The sequence below is a fragment of the Protopterus annectens genome, chromosome 11.part0, assembly GCF_019279795.1.
Source record: "Protopterus annectens isolate FY-2018-M chromosome 11.part0, PAN1.0, whole genome shotgun sequence".
In the NCBI taxonomy this organism is placed as follows: Eukaryota; Metazoa; Chordata; order Ceratodontiformes; family Protopteridae; genus Protopterus; species Protopterus annectens.
The window spans coordinates 1,023,397,867-1,023,420,971 of NC_056745.1; positions in this window are offsets into that span (position 1 = coordinate 1,023,397,867).

Here is a 23,105-nt window from a genome sequence, read left to right on the forward strand (position 1 = left end):
ATGCCATGTTTCTTTGTCTTATTATTAAATATTTTCATATGCCGAACCTAAACCTTCTTACAGTTTTCCATAGATGGACTTCTGAGTAAATGGAACATGAAGCCAGATAAATTACAATCAATTAATTTAACAATCAGCATTATTTATTTTATTTATTTATTGACATTTGTTTACCGGAAAACCTGAGAGGGTAATAAATACCCATTTTTAACAGAAGCCCGGGGAGATGAGCTCCAGAAAGTTAAATAACATCAAATAAAATACTAGTACAAATGAAACTAAAAAAATCATATATACATGCAGTTTAGTAGTGGAATCCATAGGATATAATAAAGCATGAGGAGACAACAGTGATGAAAAATAAAAGGAAATAAACAATGACAATTTAATATGATAATCAGTATATACGGAAGTATTAGAAGTATAGTCTACTATGCTAGGAAATAAAAATAAGAAGTTGGCATCTATGGTGACTCCAAGCAATTTGGTATGGGTAACATCTTCAATAGCTGCATTATTTAAAGAGGTAATGTGGAAGCTACTTAAGAGTGGGGTGAGGGCAGGTGTTGAAAGGTATAGGCAGATAGTTTGATGAGAGGTTAGGTTAGTAAGAATGTAAAGTATTTGTTAATATAGATCATACAGGTGAGGTACATGGGCATAGCCATGAGTTAGTGAGAAATCTTTTAAGAGAGGACTTAAATTCATAGAGTCTAGATATAGCTCTGATTGAATTTGGGATAGCATTCCATAGTTTGGATATGCAGTGTGAGTATAAACTTTGCCCCATAATTTTTTGGTTTATAGATTTCAAGCAGGTTTTTGTCTTGGGAGCCCAGAGGGAGATTTGGGAGATAGTGATGGAATACTGAGGAGATCAAAGGGTAGGCTGAGTGGGTTATATAGTATTTTATGGGTTAGAATACGTTGCATATGGGTTAGTCGATGTGGGAGTTCTAACCAGATGAGAGCAAGTAATGCAGAGCAATGATGATCTTTATGTGGTAAGTTAGCTGGAAATGTAGCTATCTTTTTAAAGCATTCTTCCAGTTGTGATTTAAGAGACATGAGGATGTTAGTCAAAACAGGTCAGCCATAGAGAAGAGAGGGCACAAGTTAAATGTTAGCTAGGATGATTCTACTAGAAGGTGTAAGGATTTTTTTGGCTCTGTATAGTAGACCTAGCCTTTGATAAGTTGTTTTTATACATTTTCGTATGTGAAGCTCAAACTTTAAGTTGTCAAATATGGTAGCTCCAAACAATTTGGTATTGGTAAATATTTCAATAGCTGCATTATTTAAAGAGATAATGTGGAAGCTACTTTTAGCATTGTTATGAGACACTGGAAAAAATAGTACAGTAAACTCTCAGTTAACTGGCACCCATGGGGACTGGTAGATGCCAGATAACTGTAGTTTCTGGGTGCTTGAGATTTACTATTAAAAATAGGCCTGACTAATACTGTACCCAATACTATGTGTTTGGTTTGACTTGTTCTCAGGTTGGGAAGAGAGGGAATTTATTCCTATCTTCCTTTGTAAAACTCTAAAACTGTAAAAATGTAAGGTATGTTTCTGCAGGGGGGGAAACAGAAAGTGCAACATGTGAAAATTGTACTGTATTTCTTTGATAGTCTTTTTGGGATTAAGTAAAATATGGTTTTGATGTAGCCTCAGTTTGACTGAGGTGAAAGCATTTTGCGCAATGGATTGTAGTTGTTGGGGGCCGTCAGATGAGCAGATGACAGATGAGTCATCTGCATAATAAGGCAAGCTTGCTGAGAGAAGTTTCATAGGTTATTAATGAAAATATCAAAGAACAGTGGATTGAGAACAGAGCCCTTAGGAACACCCATTTTAACTGGTGGAAAAGGAGAGAAAGAAGAGAGCCATTTGACAGACTGATATCTTTCAGACTGGTAGTTAGAGAACCATAGAAGAGTCGGTTTGGAAAGGCCTAGAGATGACATTTGAGTCAGAAGTTCATCATCTGGCTTTTGAGAGACCTAGAAAAACAGAAGAGATAAACTTTTCTTGGTCTCTCGTCTTATTAATGATGCCAGAAAAGTTGAGGAAAGCTGTACTGGTGCTATGGCCTGGTTAGAAACTATGTTGTATTGGGGTTAGGAGATCATTTTGCAAGAAAATGTGATGAGACATAGGTGGACAGTGGTCTCACCTTCGATAACCACATCGCCACAACAATCAGGAAATCCTTCTATGTGGCACACCTCATCACTAAGGGCTTTTCATCCAGAAAAAAGGAGGTCATTGTCCTACTGTACTCATCCCTCATTAGACCCATTATAGAATACAACGCCCTGTTTGGTATGTACCTCTCAAGACATCTGCAACAACTGGAAAGGCCACAGAAATACCTCACTCAAAGAATCACAGGCCTAAAGCAGATGCCCTACACTGACCGCCTTAAAAAACTCCAGCTATACTCTGTCACATATCGTCTACTCAGAGGCGATCTCTGCTTAACATACAATTCCATGTCAAACCAAGAGCTGTTGGACATGCTACACTTAAAGAAATCCCAATCCCTCAGAGCCATATGCTCCAGGGATCTAAACCTTGTCATCACAATAAACAAAACATGCTGGAGGGATAGGTTCCTGACCCAGCGACTCCCCAGACTCTGGAATAGATTGCCCATACATGTCAAGCAGAGTGCCTCTTTGGCCCTCTTCAAAAGGAACCTTGACGATTGGCTGGGAGAAAGGAAATTCACCCCGGGGATCATGTCAGTCACCCTGTTAGACAGGGGTCCAGGGAAGTAAATAGTGTGGGAAGAAATAGCCAGGGAATTGTTATAGTTAGGCTTGTATAGGCCCTAGGGCTGATAGCCTAGTACCAACCTATGAACCTATGAAGAGGTACTGAAGGAATTGCTTATGAATACACTTTTCCAGGATCTTAGAAAGGGGGAACAATATAGTAGTTGGCCTAAAGTTAGGACTTCCTCCTTTATGGATGATAATAATGAAGATTTTTTTCCACAGGGCAAGGACATGGCAGTCTAGAATAGATCTGCTAATGAGAGCTGAGACTGGGTATGCTATAGCATCTGTAGTGAGAGAAGGAGAACAGGGTTTACATTTCTTTTGTAACTGTTTAACATACAATATGGAGACAGGTTGGAGATTGAAGGCATGGATGACAGGACTAGTAGAGTTTTAAGGTATATTAAATGGTTGCGGAGAGTGGGAGATAAGATGGCTATGATACTGGTGAAGAAAATATTACATTTAGTACCTGTTTCTGTGGGGGTAAATCCAGAAAGGGATTTGGTGAGGAAGAAGATCCAGGTTGAAATATTTTCTTAATTTAGCTCTAGAATTTCTTTGGATTTTTTATGATTATTTTGTGGGTCAGTGTAATATTTTTTGTTGTCTAGGTGAATAAGCTTTTTGGTGAGGTTGTGCAACATCTTGTATAGATGCAAGGTTTGAGGGGTTTTATCTTTGTGCCACTGTTTCTATGCTTTGTCACATTTTTACATGAGAATTCTTGCACAATGAGACAGCCGGGGGGTTGAGCATTGTTTTACTCTTTAATTTATAGTAGGGGCAAGGGCATTTTAAAGTATTTATGAATATATTGTTGAATTTGATGACAGCTTCATATAAGGGTTGGATTTTGAAGTGAGACCAGTTGTAAGATTTTAGTTGATTGAGTATATCAGGATGAAAGTTAGAAATATTTTGGGTAGTTCTGTACTCAAGTTTTTTTTAGCTGGTGGATGATTTCTCTATGGGCGAATATAAAGTGATGGTCATTAAGAAAATCAGGCTGTACCCCTGAGATAGCATACTTGCTGGGGTCAGAGACAAGAATCCAGCTAATGATGGAATTTTTATGATTGGCTCTGTTGAATAGAGTAGGGGAAGCGGTCAGCTGCTTGAACCCATAAAAGTTAAGACAAGCAGTTGGGTTGTTAGATGTCACTTGTAACTAGTTAATGTTAACGTTGCCTAAGACAATGGATTCAATAGTGATATTTGTAGTTATTCAGCAAAGAACTTCCTCTAATAAGCTAATATTATAACCCTGTGGTATGTAGATGGCAACTATAGAAAACTACACAAAACTTCTTATGTTTATTAATATTAAGAAGAGAGATAAGAGGTTCTGCATTTTAAAAGGATGATATGTTAGTTTTCAGGGGGTAAAAAACTTAGTTATTTAATACAGCTGCAATGCCCCCTTCCCTTTTTTGTGTATTCTCTCACATCGAATTATATTGCAGACAGGGGACAGAATTTCAGAATCTTTTAAATGAGGTTTGCCATGTTTCAGTAATGACAGTAATATCCAGTGAACATATCCAGTGAATATTGAAGAACTCATGCTTGTAGATTGGTAACTTTGTCAGAATTCTATGAATGTTAATGGAAGTAAGAAAAAGTATTGTGGGTGTTGTTTAGGAATTGGCAGAGAGGACGGTGAGAAGGATGAGGCTGACAGGCCGGGATTGGAATGGATGTCACCACAAACACTGATTTTAGAGAAGAGAGGATTAGGATTAGGATTAGGATTAGTTATATATTTTTTTATAAAGTACATTTATTTATTCCCGGTTATGTCAAAGTGAACTGAATGCTTAGATATTTTGTATATGAAAAGGTGAATAGGTTGGGCTTTAAATAAATTTGAGGAAATAAATATGAAGAACCTGAGTTTAGGTAGGGTGGCTGGTAGTGAATAAGTGCGAAGAATGTGAGGGGTACCATGGTAGGTAGTAAGTTGACATAAAATGAATAGTAGAGATGTGAAGATGTAAAAGGATACAATGGTAGATAGAGAGGATTATGGAAAAGTTAAGGGAGATTAAAGTTGAATGAATAGGAAAAGATGTTAAAGGAGAAGGGAGGAAGATGAGAGGAAATATAGATGAGAGGAAAAATGGTTTATTGGAGCTTCCAAGCTGGGTGGCCCCTTATTACAGAGATGGAAAAAAGTTCCGATTTTAATAGAGTATAGTCAGATAAATGCAGAATATACCGTACTGTGGTAGGGTGAAATTGTGAATTAAGGGAAGTATTAGGAGAATGATTAAACTGGTGATGTGTATAATAAAAGGTTTGCAGGTATTATGTTTTCTGCCAATATTATAAAGTAAGGGTAATATTAAAGAAGGAATTGCTGAGGAGGAAGAAGTGAATATTGTACAAAGGGGAAAAGGAGACTAAAAGTATAGATTATAAAGTTAGAACAATGGAGAAAAGTAAATTAAGTGAGGAAATAGAGAGGAATAGGTGAGGTCGGAAGGGGTCATAAGATTGTAAAGAGTTTCTGTGAACGCTGTTGGATAATGAGCTAGTAGGAAGGACTGGTGAGGCTATGTAGGAAGAAGAGGGGATAGGAATGAGGAAGGGGAGGAGATATGTTTTGTATAAATTTAGATAAGGTGGGGGTTGGGAGAACTGGGGGTAGAGTAGAGGAGCATCGTGAGCCTGAATGTAGTGAGGGTGACTGGAGCAGGTCAGAACCCCTCAGAGATGGAGGTATTAACCCAGGAAAAACAATAATTGGAAATGGAACTAAGAGAAGGTTTAAATAGCCATGTGAGTGGTTTTACTAAAATAATGCAGGAAACTCAACAGGACAGTGGAGCAGAGCATTTTTTTGTTTTTGCTCCCTGGCTTGGCAACAATAAGGCTCCTATTTCTCAGCAGGCTCAGTGAATGATTGCTATAGTTTATTCCCATGCATTTTCTAATTTTTCAGTTAAAAGGTACTTAGTCTTTTGTGGGTCTGTAATATCAGCCACACATACCATTTAATTAGACAAATATCAAATCTGTTGTCAGGCTTCAGCAATTCAAAGTTGAAAAAGAAAATATCTACTTACTGTAGTTATTGAAGTTATTTGATTGATAGTTGTCAGCATATCAAACTGCTATTGCTTTACTTTGAGAAATTGTTTCTATAAACAACTAATGGTGGTTGGATATTCATTCTGATAGTTGCCAAATAAGAAGCTTAATTTTTTTTTTCAACTTTCAACCAAGCAAGCACACACTCATCACATTCATACATGTGTGCAAACAAACACAAAAACATATACTCAACCAGATGCGTATATTCATTTACTTGCCATTTCCAATTGTACGATATGTAAAAAAAGAGATTTTTTAAAAAATAAACTACTAAACAAATGAACAGCTTTAAAATGTATTTATATTTATTTTATTTATTGACACTTGTTAACCGGGTTAGTCCAGCTGAGCCAGGGGCCCATTTTCAGTGGTACCCGAGGAGAAAAGCTCCAGAAACTTTACAATTATAACATAGCAAAAAGCCACCAACAATTAACAGCATAATGTAGCATAGGTCTACTAACAAGTATTAGATCTAAAAATATCATACATGATGTTGATTCTAACAGTATAGCCGTTTAAACACAGAGCCATCCATATATAAAGAATAGTTAGAAATTGTAGAAAGAGCCAGTTGCAATAAAACCAAACAATAAAAAATTCAAAATGAAAAAAAAAAAGAAGCCATTTGCTAAGAGCAATAATTTCATCCAAGGTGGACATTATAGGGAAATAATGACCTTTCCAAAGGTCCTCCCCTTGCAGAGTCAGACCTCACAACACCCTTCAGTAGTCCATTATTTCCCAGTAACACCCATTCTGTTTGGCATTATTGCTTAGTTAGCAGATGGCTGCTTAAATTTCAATGATCAAAAAATAGAAACGTCAGGCTGATAGTATTATATAAAGCCCAATAAAAAATAAAATTAGACAACACAAACTCTTCACAAACTAGAATCTCTCCACCAAAACCTACTTAGCAGCTCTGTAATCCTCTGAGTAAACTACCCGTCAAAGTTTATGTAAGACTATGAGCTCCCATGGAATGACAGCTAAACATAAACATCAAACAAAGAATAAACATATACTTAGAAAGTCTGCATCTTTTGATAATTTTACCAACGCTGATGTCTCATCTAACAAGGTGACTGGCGTGGGTATCCCCCCAACCTTAAAAGAAATAACTCCACCTCTTTATTAATCTTAAACATTGCTTCAGGAGGAGGGGTGGTTCGAAAAACAGAAAGCAATTCAGGTACTTTGAAACTCTTCCTACAAGAGATGGACAGAAAACTGAAAGTGTGGTCTCTGATTTAATAAATAACTTTCCTTCCTATTCTTTGTCACATGATGAGATGCCTTTTTAGTAAAAGTTTGAGTTTTGTCCATGCAACTCTGGTCTTTGAAACTAGTGTGTGTGTGTGCGTGTGTGTGTGTGTGTGTGTGTGTGTGTGTGTGTGTGTGTGTGTGTGTGTGTGTGCTGTATGCCTCCTCTCTCTCTACACACACAGACACATACACCATAGAGAATTATGACTGATTCTCCAGTCATTACCATCTTTTTATATGGTGGAGACATGGATGCCAAGAAATTCACCTCAAGTGCAAAGGTTGAGAGGTTATGATTGTTGAGACTTGATCATAATTCTTTGTACTGACAGTTATAGCATAAGGAAAAAAAAAAAGAAAAAAGTGTAGGAGTGCAGTCTGCTTGAAAGCCAGTATAAGATATTAATGCTTTTGAGTAGGCATCAGGCAAAAAATAAGTGTCCCTCTGAAAAACAAATGGCTTTAAAAGCTGTTAGACACTTTATTCTGCCACACCTTTTGTTTATGTATGACAGAGTGAAGTACTTAACTGCTTTTTACAGCTCTTTTGCCTTCTGACACTGTCATTTGCTGGACAGCACTTTTAATTGTAATTCCCCAGAATAAGACTCAGTCTTAATAGGGCTTAGGGACTTTGTAAGAAAAACGTGACATCAGAAAAGTACATAACACACTTGTGTTTTTCCCACTTTTGGAGCATAATCGCAGCTCTGTGCACTATACAGAGAGACAGATAAACAGCTGTAATGTATATTTATGTTATGATAACAGAAGGGTACAGCAGGGCAACTGAAGGAGAAGATGACATATAGAAAGTTTTCAGTTAACTGATTTAGGCAGAGTTCGAGTAAAGCAAGCAGATGAGCCTACGGTTAAAAACCCTCAACAACTGCAACATTCCAGATGGTTACTGCTCTGAAGTTAAGACGCATTAGTAATTTCTTTCTTGAGTACACTCACTGTGCATATCTTTAGTATGCACCCTTTCACCAGTTTACAGTGCACTTTCATTTTGGTAATCAATCTTTAAGCGATTCCATATTTCTTTGCCAAAACACTTGATAATACTTGATTTCTGCCACTGACTGACATGCGATACAATTTTTTAAAATTTGGTTGAACAAATAATTGCTCTGTCTTCTCTCGGTTGCTTTGTATTGCTTCCAGCTTCTTTGCGTCTTGCTTTCGGGTCTGGCCAGAGATGAGCCTATCATGCCACTTGGCATTCTGTTAAGAATTCACTTAACAATGTAGTTTGAATCTTGCCTTTGTTAGACTCAGAAGTTCAGAAGCAGTTCCATTCCTTATTGTTAATTACTCCTGCCAAAAATCACAGTTTGATGAAAGAAAAATAAGTAGCATTTCCTCATAATGCATTACACTCAAGTCTCTCTTTCTTTGCCTGGTGAAATCATCTCACAATGGGTCTGCTGCTGCGACCCCATTTGTGGCATTGATTTATTAGCCAGAAATGCACTCACAATCTCCAGCAATGTAGTGTGTATCAACCAGTGGAGTCTATACTTTTTATTCAAGTGGACCTTATTTACTGTGAGTTACCAATTTAAAATCAAAATGTTAGTCCATTCTCTGTATTAGCCATGATAATCAGATAATGGCTTACAGCTCACAGTCCTTCAGGATGTAAATTCTGAGACAAAAGTCTCTCAAATTCGATTTCACTCCCTACAGGTCCCAGGCTGTACTTGTGTTCTTCACTGTCATTCTTTATATTCTCCTGCCTGTGTATACTCCTCCTCTGTCTGCCAGACAGGCCAGCATCTCTGTCTTTCTCTTGCCCACTGTTTTATAGGAATGATGGGGAAGGCATGCCCCCTATACTCTGGGCAAATGTGTGAACACTGCAGTGCAACATACCCCACATCAGCTGCTAGGGAGCTATATATACAGATATATATGCATCTCTATATATAGATATATAGGTATATATGCATCTCTATGTCTATACATAGACAGAAAGATAGATGAATGGGTAGATAGACATATGTAAAAAAGACTGTGTCACAAACCAAAAAATATAACTGCATTTGGTAAGGAAAATACAAGACAAAATACAACTAAAGTTACATTTTGAATTACTGTGAAAAATCAGAAGTTCTACTCTGTACATAATATAACAAGAATCTTGTACAGCCAAGGCCAGAAGAGACATGAATGAAGACAAAAAGATAATTTGATTTTTTTCCTTTTTGTCATGTCACCTACTTTTTCATAAATGTGTCATGTCAGATGGAGTAAGGGTTCATTTTTAGTAAGAATTATTAAAAAAACAAATACATGTATAGAGAAAAATGTCTCTTGGTCAGTAATGTTTTGCTAGTTAAAACCACCTTGGAATTGGTTATATCAATGCCAGACTAAGTAGGAGATGTATTTGTAATGAAAAGGTAGAGAGTAACTGAAGATTTAAGCTGCTGGGAAAGAAACACTTGCAAATTGAACTATGAGTCTTGCTTACAATTTGTTTTATGTACGCGTGCATGGAATTAGGGTGATAATTACAGACACAAAATTAGATATGTTACATATTTACTTTAGTTTAAGTTTAGGGCCTAATTTTGAGTTTTTACTGGGACTACAAGCAAAACTCATTTGCAGGATTTGGAGACATGCAGTGGTGTGCAGGGTAAGCTTTGCAGATTATTGTAGTTTGATGCACAATTTGTTGCAACATCTTTTAGAGTGGAGCAAGGAGACACAGACTGATAAACTATGAAGATGTGGATCACAAACTACTGCTAATGACACCTGATGTTGTAGAGCATGCATTTGGACTTCCCAACATGCACCTTGGGTGCTTTGAAATCTTTAAAGTGCTACGGCTGTGCACACCAGACAAGGTATGCAGGCTATTTAATGTATGTGCCAGATGCATAATATGATTATCATGAAGCAAGCTGTCCAGGCGGTGCACAAACAACTTACTCCATCCTGGTCAGCTGCACTAAAACCACATTCAGCCAAGGATAAGAGTGAAAAAATTGAGAGCACAAACAGGAGGGTGGCATAGATGGACAGGTTTACTCACATGAGTGCTGCTCCCAGACTAAAGTTTAGCACATGAAAAGTGGCAATGTCAAGTACATATATATGTTCCATGACAACACACAAACATAACATGTCTTTACCACTTGTATGTTGCCTGGGAACCCTGCTTCATGGCAATAATATTATGTAGCATGGCACATATCTCACCTGCCTTGTCAGGTGTGTACTTCACGGTACTTTCAAGGATTTTTAAGGGAAGTCCAAATGCATGTTCTACAACAGAAGCTGTCTTCTTATGGATGGTATTATAATGATGTTGTGGTAAAACATATGGCTGTTGCACTGGTATCACAGACATGGCTCAAAGAGGTATCCTACATCACCTGCAAAACCAATTTTTTGTGGAGTTACTGCACATCATTTATATACAGAATGCTTCATGCACCACTAGGCATACATACACACACACACACATATATATATATATATATATATATAAATATATATATATATATATATATATATATATATATATATATATATATACATACATTTATAAAATGAAAATATCAAAGCAAGATGGTTATGTTATTCAGCTTTTGGGTAATTTATTTTTTGGGTGATTTATTTTTTACAGACTGAATAAGTATGCCTTGACCACTATACAGATTCTGAACATTCCCTCAATACATCTGAAGGAACATCAGGTCTGTACATTGTTCACATTCATTGGCCTCATCACTGTTGGTGACTAATTAGACATTATGACTAGATAATGAGGAAGCTGATTCACTGATTTTGATTGCCCTTCTATAAAGTTTAGCAAACAAAGACTTAAAGACTAAATCTGTGTAAATCTTTGAAACCCGACAGACTAATTTGATTGTGGATTAGCGCAGTACTTCTTAGTTTTATGTTTTGTCAAGTGATGGCTCATCTAATACTGCTGATATTGTTGAAAATAATTTTATTTTTTAGGGTTTCAACTTTTGTGACAATAACTTTGTGCATATTTACAACAACCTCCATATGAGTGTCATTAAATACTTTAGTAATGTCTCTAAATGAGTGATGTACAGAAGCAGGTTGTTACTTTGTATGCCACTTCACAGACGTTTGTAATATACTTATTCAGTGTGAGTTTGTTACATGCATATTGATATGACTGTGCCATTTTTATACAAACATGTACATTTAATAATGTAAATCCTGCAGTACTCTTGGACGAAATGTGAGTGCACAGCCTATAATAGTACTGAATCAATCGATGATCATAAGGAAAGGGAGAGATTATTTATAGGAATGGTAATGGAGCCGGATAATGGAAACCAAAGTCTAAGGGTGGGTGTGAGTAAAGACTGAACTGTTTATAATACATCCTTCAGTCTGAAGTGGCCTTTTAATATTACTTGTGAGGCCTCTGCTAAGAGGCATTGTGAAAGATAATGGTTGAAAAAATCACTCATGAGGCATAATGATGCAGAAATAAGTGGAGAAGGTAAGGAGTATGATGGGAATAGATGAAAGCAGCTGACAAGCAAGGCATGTAAAACTAAAATAATAAGGAGAGAAAATAAAAAACAGCTCACCTTAGCTTTAGCTATGTAAATGAAAAAAAAATGTATTTGATGAAGAGGTTAAATCGTCAATGCGGGAATGAACTGAGATGAATATGGAAAGGCAGATATCATGAACATATTGTTTTGTTTATGGCATTCACAGCTGAAAATGAATGATTTGTGAGAGGCACTGTAAGGGATATGAATGCATATTCATTTTAATAGAGTGCTAAATAGACTCACATACATTGATGGGTTTAAATTGGAGGCATCTGTGGGTGCAGAAAGTTCTTAAGAAGTATAGTAGCAGACAGAACTCTAAAAAACACATATAATGTTCCAGAAAAAAAAATGATGAAAAAGGCCTAAGCATGTTGTCTGCACTTCTGTTGTTTAATGTTTTACTATTTCATCTTTTTAATAGAAACTTAATGCATTCAGAGACTACAGTCTAGAAAACATTCAGGTTTTGCAGCATTTAGTCCACTTCCCTGGTTCACTTTAAAATTAAGCATTGTAGGAAGGAAAACCATAATACAAAGTGAGTTTTTAAATAATTTTTATTAAAAAATGCAAGACAAAAGGGCAGAATGTGGGATAAAGGATAAAAATTCAGAGTAGAAATTTAAGGTGCGAGAGAATCAAATGCTTGTAAACTGCACAGCATCAAGGAGTATTATGAATTTATATTTCAAGCAATTTGTAAAATCATCTTCTTAGTGTTTCTGAGAGAAAAATGAGTGAAGTACCTCATAACATGGGACAGCTGAAAACTTTAAGGGTAATTCAATAAACCCTACACGGAGTGATTCTCCATGTACGAATAGTGTTGCGGCCCGAACACGGAATATGACCGCTGAGTGATCCAGGAAACTGGGCTGGGGGAGTGCACGAGTGTGCAGACACCGTGCGAACATGGAGGTGTCCGCAGAATGCAAATCACCTCATCTGCTGGTGAAAGCCATGAAAATAAGGTGATTTTCTGATTCAGCAAACAGAAAGGCATCCATGTAGGTGTCGTGTCTGCAGGAAAAATGTACGTGGTTACAAACTGTGTACCGGACAATAAAATTTAAACAGGGGTTGTAACAGCCCAAATAAAAGTTTGTATATGTGACAGTAGCCATGCAAATGGCCAACTCTATGGCCATTGACACGAAAAAGTAACACAATATATGAAAAATGTATCTTTTTTTTAATACATATGCCACGTTTAAGCTCTGCTCCACTGTCCTGTTGAGTTTCCTGTATTATTTTAGTAAAACCACTCACGCTGCTATTTAAACCTTCCCTTACTTCCATTGTTAATGATTGTTTTTCTTGGGTTAATACCTCAGGCTTATGATGCTCCTCTACTCTACCCCCAGTTCTCCCAACCCCCACCTTATCTAAATTTATACAAAACATATCTCCTCCCCTTCCTCATTCCTATCCCCTCTTCTTCCTACATAGCCTCACCAGTCCTTCCTACTAGCTCATTATCCAACAACGTTCACAGAAACTCTTTACAATCTTATGACCCCTTCCGACCTCAACTATTCCTCTCCAATTCCTAACTTAATTTACTTTTCTCTATTGTTCTAACTTTATAATCTATAGTTTTAGTCTCCTTTTCCCCTTTGTACAATATTCACTTCTTCCTCCTCAGCAATTCCTTCTTCAATATTGCCCTTACTTTATAACATTGGCAGAAAACATAATACCTGCAAACCTTTTATTATACACATCACCAATTTAATCATTCTCCTAATACTTCACTTAATTCACAATTTCATCCTACTACAGTACGGTATATTCTGCATTTATCTGACTATACTCTATTAAAATCTTAACTTTTTTCCATCTCTATAATAAGGGACCACCCAGCCTGGAAGCTCCAATAAACCATTTCTACTCTCATCTATATTTCCTCTCATCTTCCTCCCTTCTCTTTTAACTTCTCTTCCTATTCATTCAACTTTAATCTCCCTTAACTATTCCATAATCCTCTCTTTCTACCACTGTATCCTTTTACATCTTCACATCTCTACTATTCATTTTATGTCAACTTACTACCTACCATGGTACCCCTCACATTCTTCGCACTTATTCACTACCAGCCACCCTACCTAAACTCAGGTTCTTCATATTTATTTCCTCCAATTTATTTAAAGCCCAACCTATTCACCTTTTCATATACAAAATATCTAAGCATTCAGTTCACTTTGACATAACCGGGAATAAATAAATGTACTTTATAAAAAAAAATAACTAATCCTAATCCTAATCCTCTCTTCTTTAAAATCAATCCGGGCCTGTCAGCCTCATCCTTCCCACCGTCCTTTCTGCCAACTCCTAAACAACACCCACAATACTTTTTCTTACTTCCATTAACAATCATAGTATTCTAACAAAGTTGCCAATCTACAAGCATGAGTTCTTCAATATTCACCAGATATATTCACCGGATATTACTGCTCTTACTGAAACATGGCAAACCTCATTTAAAAGATTCTGAAATTCTGTCCCCTGTCTGCAATATAATTTGATGTGAGAGAATACACAAAAAAGGGAAGGGGGCATTGCAGCTGTATTAAATAACTGTCTAAGTGTTTCACCCCCTGAAAACTAACATAACATCCTTCTAAAATGCAGAATGTCTTATCTCTCTTCTTAATATTAAGAAACATAAGAAGTTTTGTATAGTTGCCATCTGTATTACATACCACAGTGTTATAATATTAGCTTATTAGAGGAAGCTCTTCGCTGAATAACTACAAATATCACTATTGAAACCATTGTCTTAGACAACGTTAACATTAACTGGTTATAACTGACATCTAACAACCCAACTGCTAGTCTTAACTTTTATGGGTTCAAGCAGCTGATCGCTTCCCCTACTCTATTCAACAGAGCCAATCATAAAAATTCCATCACTGGCTGGATTCTTGTCTCTGACCCCAGGAAGTATGCTATCACAGGGGTACAGCCTGATTGACCATCACCTTATATCCGCCCATAGAGAAATCATCCACCAGCTGAAAAAAAAACTTCAATACAGAGCTACCCAAAATATTTCTAACTTTCATCCTGATGCACTCAATAATCAACTAAAATCTGTCAACTGGTCTCACTTCAAAATCCAACCCTTAGGTGAAACTGTCAACAAATTCAACAATATATTCATAAATTCTTTAAAATACCCTTGCCCCTTCTATAAATAAAAGAGTAAAAAATGCTCTACCCTCTGGCTGTCTCATTGTACAAAAATTTTCATGTAAAAACATGAAAAAGCATAGAAACAGTGGCACAAAGTTAAAACCTCTCAAACCTTGCGTCTATACAAGATGTTGCACAACCTCAACAAAAAGCTTATTCACCTAGACAACAAAAAAAAAATATTACACTGACCCACAAAATAATCATAAAAAAATCTGAAGAAATTCTTGAGATAAATTTAAAAAATATTTCAACCTGGATCTTTTTCCTCAGCAAATCCCTTTCTGGATTTACCCCCACAAAGACAGGTACTAAATGTAATATTTTCTTCACCAGTATCATAGCAATCTTATCTCCCACTCTCCGCAATCATTTAATATACCTTAAAACTCTACTAGTCCGGACATCCATGCCTTCAATCTCCAACCTGTCTCCATATTGTATGTTAAACAGTTACAAAAGAAATGTAAACCCTGTTCTCCTTCTCTCACTACAGACTCTAAAGCATACACAGTCTCAGTTCTCATTAGCAGATCTATTTAAGACTGCCATATCCCTGCCCTGTGGAAAAAATTCTTCATTATTACCATCCATAAAGAAGGAAACCCTAACTTTAGGCCAACTGCTATCTTGTTCCCCCCTTCTAAAATCCTGGAAAAGTGTATTCATAAGCAATTCCTTCAGTACCTCTTGCAAAATGATCTCCTAACCCCAACACAACATAGTTTCCAATCAGGCGATAGCACCACTACAGCTTTCCTCAACTTTTCTGGCATCATTAATAAGACTAGAGACCAAGGAAAGTCTATCTTTTCTGTTTTTCTAGGTCTCTCAAAAGCCTCATGATGAACTCCTGACTCAAATGTCATCTCTAGGCCTTTCCAAACCAACTTTTCTATGGTTTCTAACTACCAGTCTGAAAGATATCAATCTGTCAAATGTCTCTCTTCTTTCGCTCCTTTTCTACCGGTTAAAATGGGTGTTCCTTAGGGCTCTGTTCTCGATCTACTGTTCTTTGTTATTTTCATCAATAACCTATGTAACTTCTTTCAGCAAGCTTGCCTTATTATGCAGATGACTCATCTGTCATCTGCTCATCTGACAGCCCCCTACAACTACAATCCATTGCACAAAATACTTTCAACTCAGTCAAACTGCAGCTACATGAACACCAAATTTTACTTAATCCCAAAAAGACTAAACAACTACAGTAATCTCTCAGTTAACCAGACCTCAAGCAACCAGCACTCTCAAGCAGCCAGAAAAACATATAAAAAAAGTACAGTGCAATTTTCAGGTGTTGCACTTTCTGCCCCCCCCCCCCCCCCAAGAAACATAACTTAAATTTTTAGAGTTTTAGAGTTTTAAAATGGAAGATAGGAATAAATTCCCTGTCTTCCCAACCTGAGAACTAGTCAAACCAAACAAATAGTATAGGGTACAGTATTAGTCAGGCCTATTTATAAAGTAAACTCTCAGTTAACTGGAATTCAAGCAACCAGCACTCTCAAGCATCCAGAAAAAAAATATTAAAGAAATACAGTACAATTTTCACATGTTGCACTTTCTGTTCCCCCCTCTGTAGAAACATACCTTACATTTTTAGAGTTTTAGAGTTTTAAAAAGGAAGATAGGAATAAATTCCCTCTTTTCCCAACCTGAGAACAAGTCAAACCAAACATATAGTATAGGGTACAGTATTAGTCAGGCCTGTTTTTAATAGTAACCCTCAAGCACCCAGAAACCACAGTTATCTGGCATCTACCAGTCCCCATGGGTGCCGGTTAACTGAGAGTTTACTGTACTATTTTTTCCAGTGTCTCATAACAATGCTAAAAGTAGCTTCCACATTATCTCTTTAAATAATGCAGCTATTGAACTAGTTACCAATACCAAATTGTTTGGAGCTACCATATTTGACAACTTAAAGTTTGAGCTTCACATACGAAAATGTATAAAAACAACTTATCAAAGGCTAGGTCTACTATACAGAGCAAAAAATTCCTTACACCTTCTAGTAGAATCATCCTAGCTAACATTTAACTTGTGCCCTCTCTTCTCTATGGCTCACCTGTTTTGACTAGCATCCTCATGTCTCTTAAATCACAACTGGAGCAATGCTTTAAAAAGATAGTTACCTTTCCAGCTAACTTACCACATAAAGATCATCATTGCTCTGCATTACTTGCTCTCATCTGGTTTGAACTTCCACATCAACTAACCCATATGCAACGTATTCTAACTCATAAAATACTATATAACCCACTACACCTGCCCTTCGATCTCCTCAGCATTCCATCACTATCTCCCAAATCTCCCCCTGGGCTCCCAAGACAAAAACCTGCTTGAAATCTATAAACCAAAAAACTATGGGGCAAAGTTTATACTCACACTGCATATCCAAACTATGGAATGCTATCCCAAATTCAATCAGAACTATATCTAGCCTCCATGAATTTAAGTCCTATCTTAAAAAAATTCTCACTAACTCATGGCTATGCCCATGTACCTCACCTGTATGATCTATATTAACAAATACTTTACATTCTTACTAACCTAAACTCTCATCAAACTATCTGCCTATACCTTTCAACACCTGCCCTCACCCCACTCTTAAGTAGCTTCCACATTACCTCTTTAAATAATGCAGCTATTGAAGATGTTACCCATACCAAATTGCTTGGAGTCACTATAGATGTCAACTTCTTATTTTTATTTCCTAGCATAGTAGACTACTACTACATGCTACTTTAAAAAATAAAATAAAATGTGTAAAATATGAAAAATAAAGGTATGCAATGTTATTGCATTATAGTGGCCAGCATACAGAGTCATACAATGGCAGGTTATAGTGGTAGCTAAGGAGATAGGCCCTGGTGTAGTGCTGCATCCAGGGTATACACAGTTAGGTGTATGTAAATAAGCCAGGGTTAGTGAATCGCAAAAAGGACCACCATCTCCATAGGTACTAACTGTGGTAGGGCTAGACCTGTGTTAGTGTAGGCAGAACAGATAGGGGGTGTCATGGGATATGTAAGCATATTGGAGTTTAGCGGCACCTGTTTGTGCTCAGCAAAGCACAGCTAAGCGGGGGTACTTGTCTGGATTGCTGAGCTATACTTAACCCCTCTGCATGTGTTTGAGCTAGTTAAAGAAAAGCTAAGCATGCCCGTGTACAGGGGAGGTACTAAACTGCTGAGCAATGTTTACACTAGCTCTGTGTGTTTGTACAGAGCGCTGCAGTGCTTAGAAGTGGAAGAAATTCAAAACAAAAACAAAAATAAAAGGAAATAGCCTGGGAAAGCCAATCAAGTATAAATGACTGATAAGCCATGTTCCACCGACACTGACCCATTCAAACTCCTCAATAATATAACTGGCAAGTGGAATGTATCATAGTCAGCCAATCACACAGGCTACATCTGCAGCACACCAGTACACATACATTGCACCACTGGAGTACACACTTGAATTTTAATTGACAAAATGATTGGGGCTGCTGCTGCTTTGCTACATCTGTATTTGCTACAAGCTGAGGTTAGTGATGATGATGATGCTGACAATAGGCCCAGACTGAGGAAGAGAAGAGTGTTCAGGCCCAATGTAACCTTTCAGGGGTTACATGAGCTGGCGATAGTAGAATGGGACAGGGTGGACAGGGACATACTACAGGAGCTCACTGAGCTCTGCCACCCTCACCTCAGACCCAGAGCCAACAGAGGGGATCCCATCCCAGTGGAAACAAAGGTATGTGTAGCCTTATGAATACTAGCTACAGATACTTTCCAAAGTCCTACTGGGGACATCATGGGGGTCTCACAGGCAAACACATCCAAGGTACTCCACCACTTCCTGGATGTCATGCTAACACATGCCAGTGGGCACATTTATTTCCCCAACACCCCTGAGGAGAGGACTACCAATATGCATCTCTTCCCCCATGTAGCACACTATGTAGAGGTACTGGGTGCCATAGACTGTTCTCATGTGCACATCAAAGCACCAGCTGGAGAGGAGGGTAGAGTCTATGTCAACCGCAAGGGTATCACTCCATCAACTGCCAGGTTGTGTGCAATTCCCAGGGCATTATCATCAATGTGTGTGCTGGCAGCCTTGGCAGTTATCATGACTCCCACATCTGGCATGCAACACAGCTGTACCAGGCATTTGCCAGGGGGGACACCCCATATAACCATCTAGTGGGGGATGTTGGTTATGCACTGGAACCGTGGATGATAACACCCATCAGAAATGCACACACACCAACTGAAGAACACCATAATGAGGCACATGCACAAACTAGGAACATCGTAGAGCGTGTGTTTTGGCTGTTCAAGTCATGGTTCCTTTGACTTGACATATCTGGTGAAGCTCTGCAGTACTCTCCCGCCAAATGTGCACACATGTTCATAGTATCTGCCATGCTACACAGTATGATCCTGTGGAAACAGCTGCTGCAGGAACATCACATGGAAGAGAGAGAGACAGCTCCTCACCATAGCCAAGGTCCCCACAGGCACAGGGGGACTCGGAGGAGGAACCCCCTGAACCTGTACCTGTAGGCAGATGTAGGCATGCCCAGTATGCCCTGGCCTTTGCAAAGAGACAATGCATAGAACATACACTGACATCCTAGGGACCCAGGGGCTGACACCTCACTCTGACTCACATACACACAGTAAAATGAATACCAACTACATCACACTACCTATACCTTACCACGTATAGGCTGTGTACTGTGTGCATCCAACAAGGTCAGCCCTGAAGCACTGTCCTCTCAACTGCTGCAGGCACAAGGTTAGTCACTCTTCTTAACAGCAAATGAATGGGGTAGCAGACTGTGGTAGCATATGTATGGTATTGCTGCATGTATGCAAAGGAATGGAGTGGGCTACCAGGATAGCAGCAGACAACTGACAGCTATGTGGGACAACAGGAACTGTCTGCCAAATACTGGCTGCCCCAGAATATGCAGTAGGCCTCAAGCCACCAAAACCCACTGCACTATGTGAGGGACTTACAAACAGTGGGGTCATAATTCAGATGCATGGATGTCAATGCTGGAGTCCCATACATACCTCTCAACCTCTTAGAGCAAGAAATGTGTACAGAGCCATAAAGAAATGTGGGCCAAAGGCCTAAAACAGGGAGAATTATTAAATATTGCTCTTACAAGCATAGAAAGTTGATAGATCAACAGGTTTTGCAGTAGCAGGAATTCTCTGAATGGTTAGAAGTCTGAAACTCAAATGTCTGTCATTACTTTCTAACTTCAGTCTTTAATGATTTGCCAGTAATTTTCCAGACAACCACAATGTTATGAGAAATGGATCCAAAATGTGAGGTAAACATCTGGACATTCTGTGAAAATCTATACAGTTGAGAGGTATGGTCTCCTACCCCCCACACACCCTTCATAAAAGCAGGCCACACATTCCCAGGGCTGTCCCAATCAACTTGCTAATATGCTCACTTTACATAATATGCAGAGGTCAATGTGCTATGTATGTGTGTGGTTAATAGTGTCAGGAAGTAGACATCACTGACTGGTGGCTGTTGTGGTTCACTGGGCTAAGTACATTACTATGGGTGACAGGGTCCATGGTTCGAGACTGGCTGTGCCTGCTATTTTGCATGTCTGCTACACCTACGGTAGGTGTTCTACAGGTTATCCAAAAGTCAATATTTGTTACTGCAGGAAAGCTGGACAATGGAGGAACAGGGGGCCACAGATAGGGACAGTACACAGCTCTGAGTAACCTAGATGGTACCTACTAGAACAGCAGGTTGTGACAAGTCAGTCTAGTGCCAGGATACAAAGGCTGCCACATAACTATGTCAGTACTCACAACAAGTCAGTGGGCACCCCACGAATGTCAGAGTTTCTCAGAATGTCCACATGTATGCCTCATATATCTGTTCTGTTTATTATAGCATTGCATTTGTCTGGCAAACTACTGGCAAAACAATACAGATTGATGTGAAAACATCAATGACAGATGGTAAAGATGCAGACTTCATACCCATAAGAAAATGCAAGCTAATACAAAACCAGTCTACCAAATGTCTACGTTTGGAAGAGCAATATTAAGATGCTGTCTCCTTGTCTGGGCCTGTGTCCGACTGTGATATATGGCCTTGTCAAGATGTCTACCTGTAAGAGATTGAGAGGTATGGCCAATATGTAGCCTTAGAAGAACAGTGCAACACAAACTATCTGAGGACCAGAGCAGATGTATGGGGCACAATGCTGGCCAACCTGCTAAACAGGTACAGTCAGATGTGTGCAGTCCATAACCCTGTGCATGATGTTATGACTTCTACCTCTGTCACACCACAACTACAACTACATAAGAGCCTGTGACTGGAGCAGAGCAGGACAATGGGCCACATATAAGTGGAAGGAGGAACCACTGGTCACAGAAACGTAGAATGTGCAGACTAGAACACTTTGTGTAATAGCATGGGTTCTCTGCAGTGTATGGAGTTAGTACACAAATGTATGTCAGTGGTTCCACAGATCAATCTCTAGTAGTTACTGATCTGCCACTGAAGTACCAGGACATCACAGTGCTGTGCAAAATGTATCTCACATATTATGCAAACTCTACTCAGTCCAATGCACTCTGTACCCACCCTAGATATGACTCAGTTAATACGGCTAGCACACAGCCAGGAGATCCCTCAGCCAGTATATCAGTGTGGTGCTGGACTGTTTACACAGGTTCATCAGCTAATCATCTGTAGCACATAAAATCATGGACAGGAGTACAAGTAGGTCTGCACTGGAGTCCCACTCTTACTATTGATGGTCATACTGGGAATGCTCCTACACTTAGCTACTTTCAGCCCATGTCTGAACCCACATCTGGCTACAGAACTGGGATATACATATATCCCTTCTGCATACAGACAGCTATGTACACCTTAACTGTCTATCCCCACCCTCTTCAGACATGTTTATCTCCATCTATCCATATGTGGTACATATACGATTTATCTAGATTTGGTGAGTGTGATATACAGACAGATATACAGGTAACATATACAAATATATCATTTACAGAGAGGCAGAGATGGGGGGATTGATAAAGAGAGAGAGAGAGAGAGAGAGAGACAGAAAGGCATAGAGTGATGTACTGTAGCAGTCACATGTACACCATGTATACATGTGCACCAATTTTAAGCAGTGGCATGTGTAAATACTATGGTGAGGCCCATTGTGTAATAGTAGGTAGGGAAGGGTTGTACTCTCACATCAGTTGCTGTGTGTGTGTGTGTGTGTGTGTGTGTGTGTGTGTGTGTGTGTGTGTGTGTGCATGTGTGTGCATGTGTGTGTGTGTGTGTGTGTGTGTGTGTGTGTGTGTGTATCTAAGCATATTCCCTTGTGGCTTTATGTATTCAGTGCCAATCCATTTTGAGGCCTGTTCCACCTTATTAACCACCCATTGCCCTGCTTTACAGGGCCTGCTGATATCATCCACCTTAGATACAGCATTGGACACTCTCTAGGTATATAAGATCTGTGGCACAGGCGATAAGTACATATCACTATAGTACATGCAACTAGATAGGTAGGTATTCTAATCTCAATTTTAAGCAGTGGCATGTGTAAATACTATGGTGAGGCCCATTGTGTAATAGTAGGTAGGGAAGGGTTGTACTCTCACATCAGTTGCTGTGTGTGTGTGTGTGTGTGTGTGTGTGTGTGTGTGTGTGTGTGTGTGTGTGTGTGTGTGTGTGTGTGTGTGTGTGTGTGTGTGTGTGTGTGTGTGTGTGTATCTAAGCATATTCCCTTGTGGCTTTATGTATTCAGTGCCAATCCATTTTGAGGCCTGTTCCACCTTATTAACCACCCATTGCCCTGCTTTACAGGGCCTGCTGATATCATCCACCTTAGATACAGCATTGGACACTCTCTAGGTATATAAGATCTGTGGCACAGGCGATAAGTACATATCACTATAGTACATGCAACTAGATAGGTAGGTGTTCTAATCTCAATACTGCCAGCTATGAGTGTGTGTGATGCATATTCCCTGTATGGGTTGGTTATGGCATTTTGAGGTCTGTTCCACCATGCTGACTCCTCCCATTGCATTAATTCACAGGGCCTGTTGATGGCATCCACCTTAGATATAGCATTGGACACTCTCCAGGAATATAAGCTCCATGGTGCATG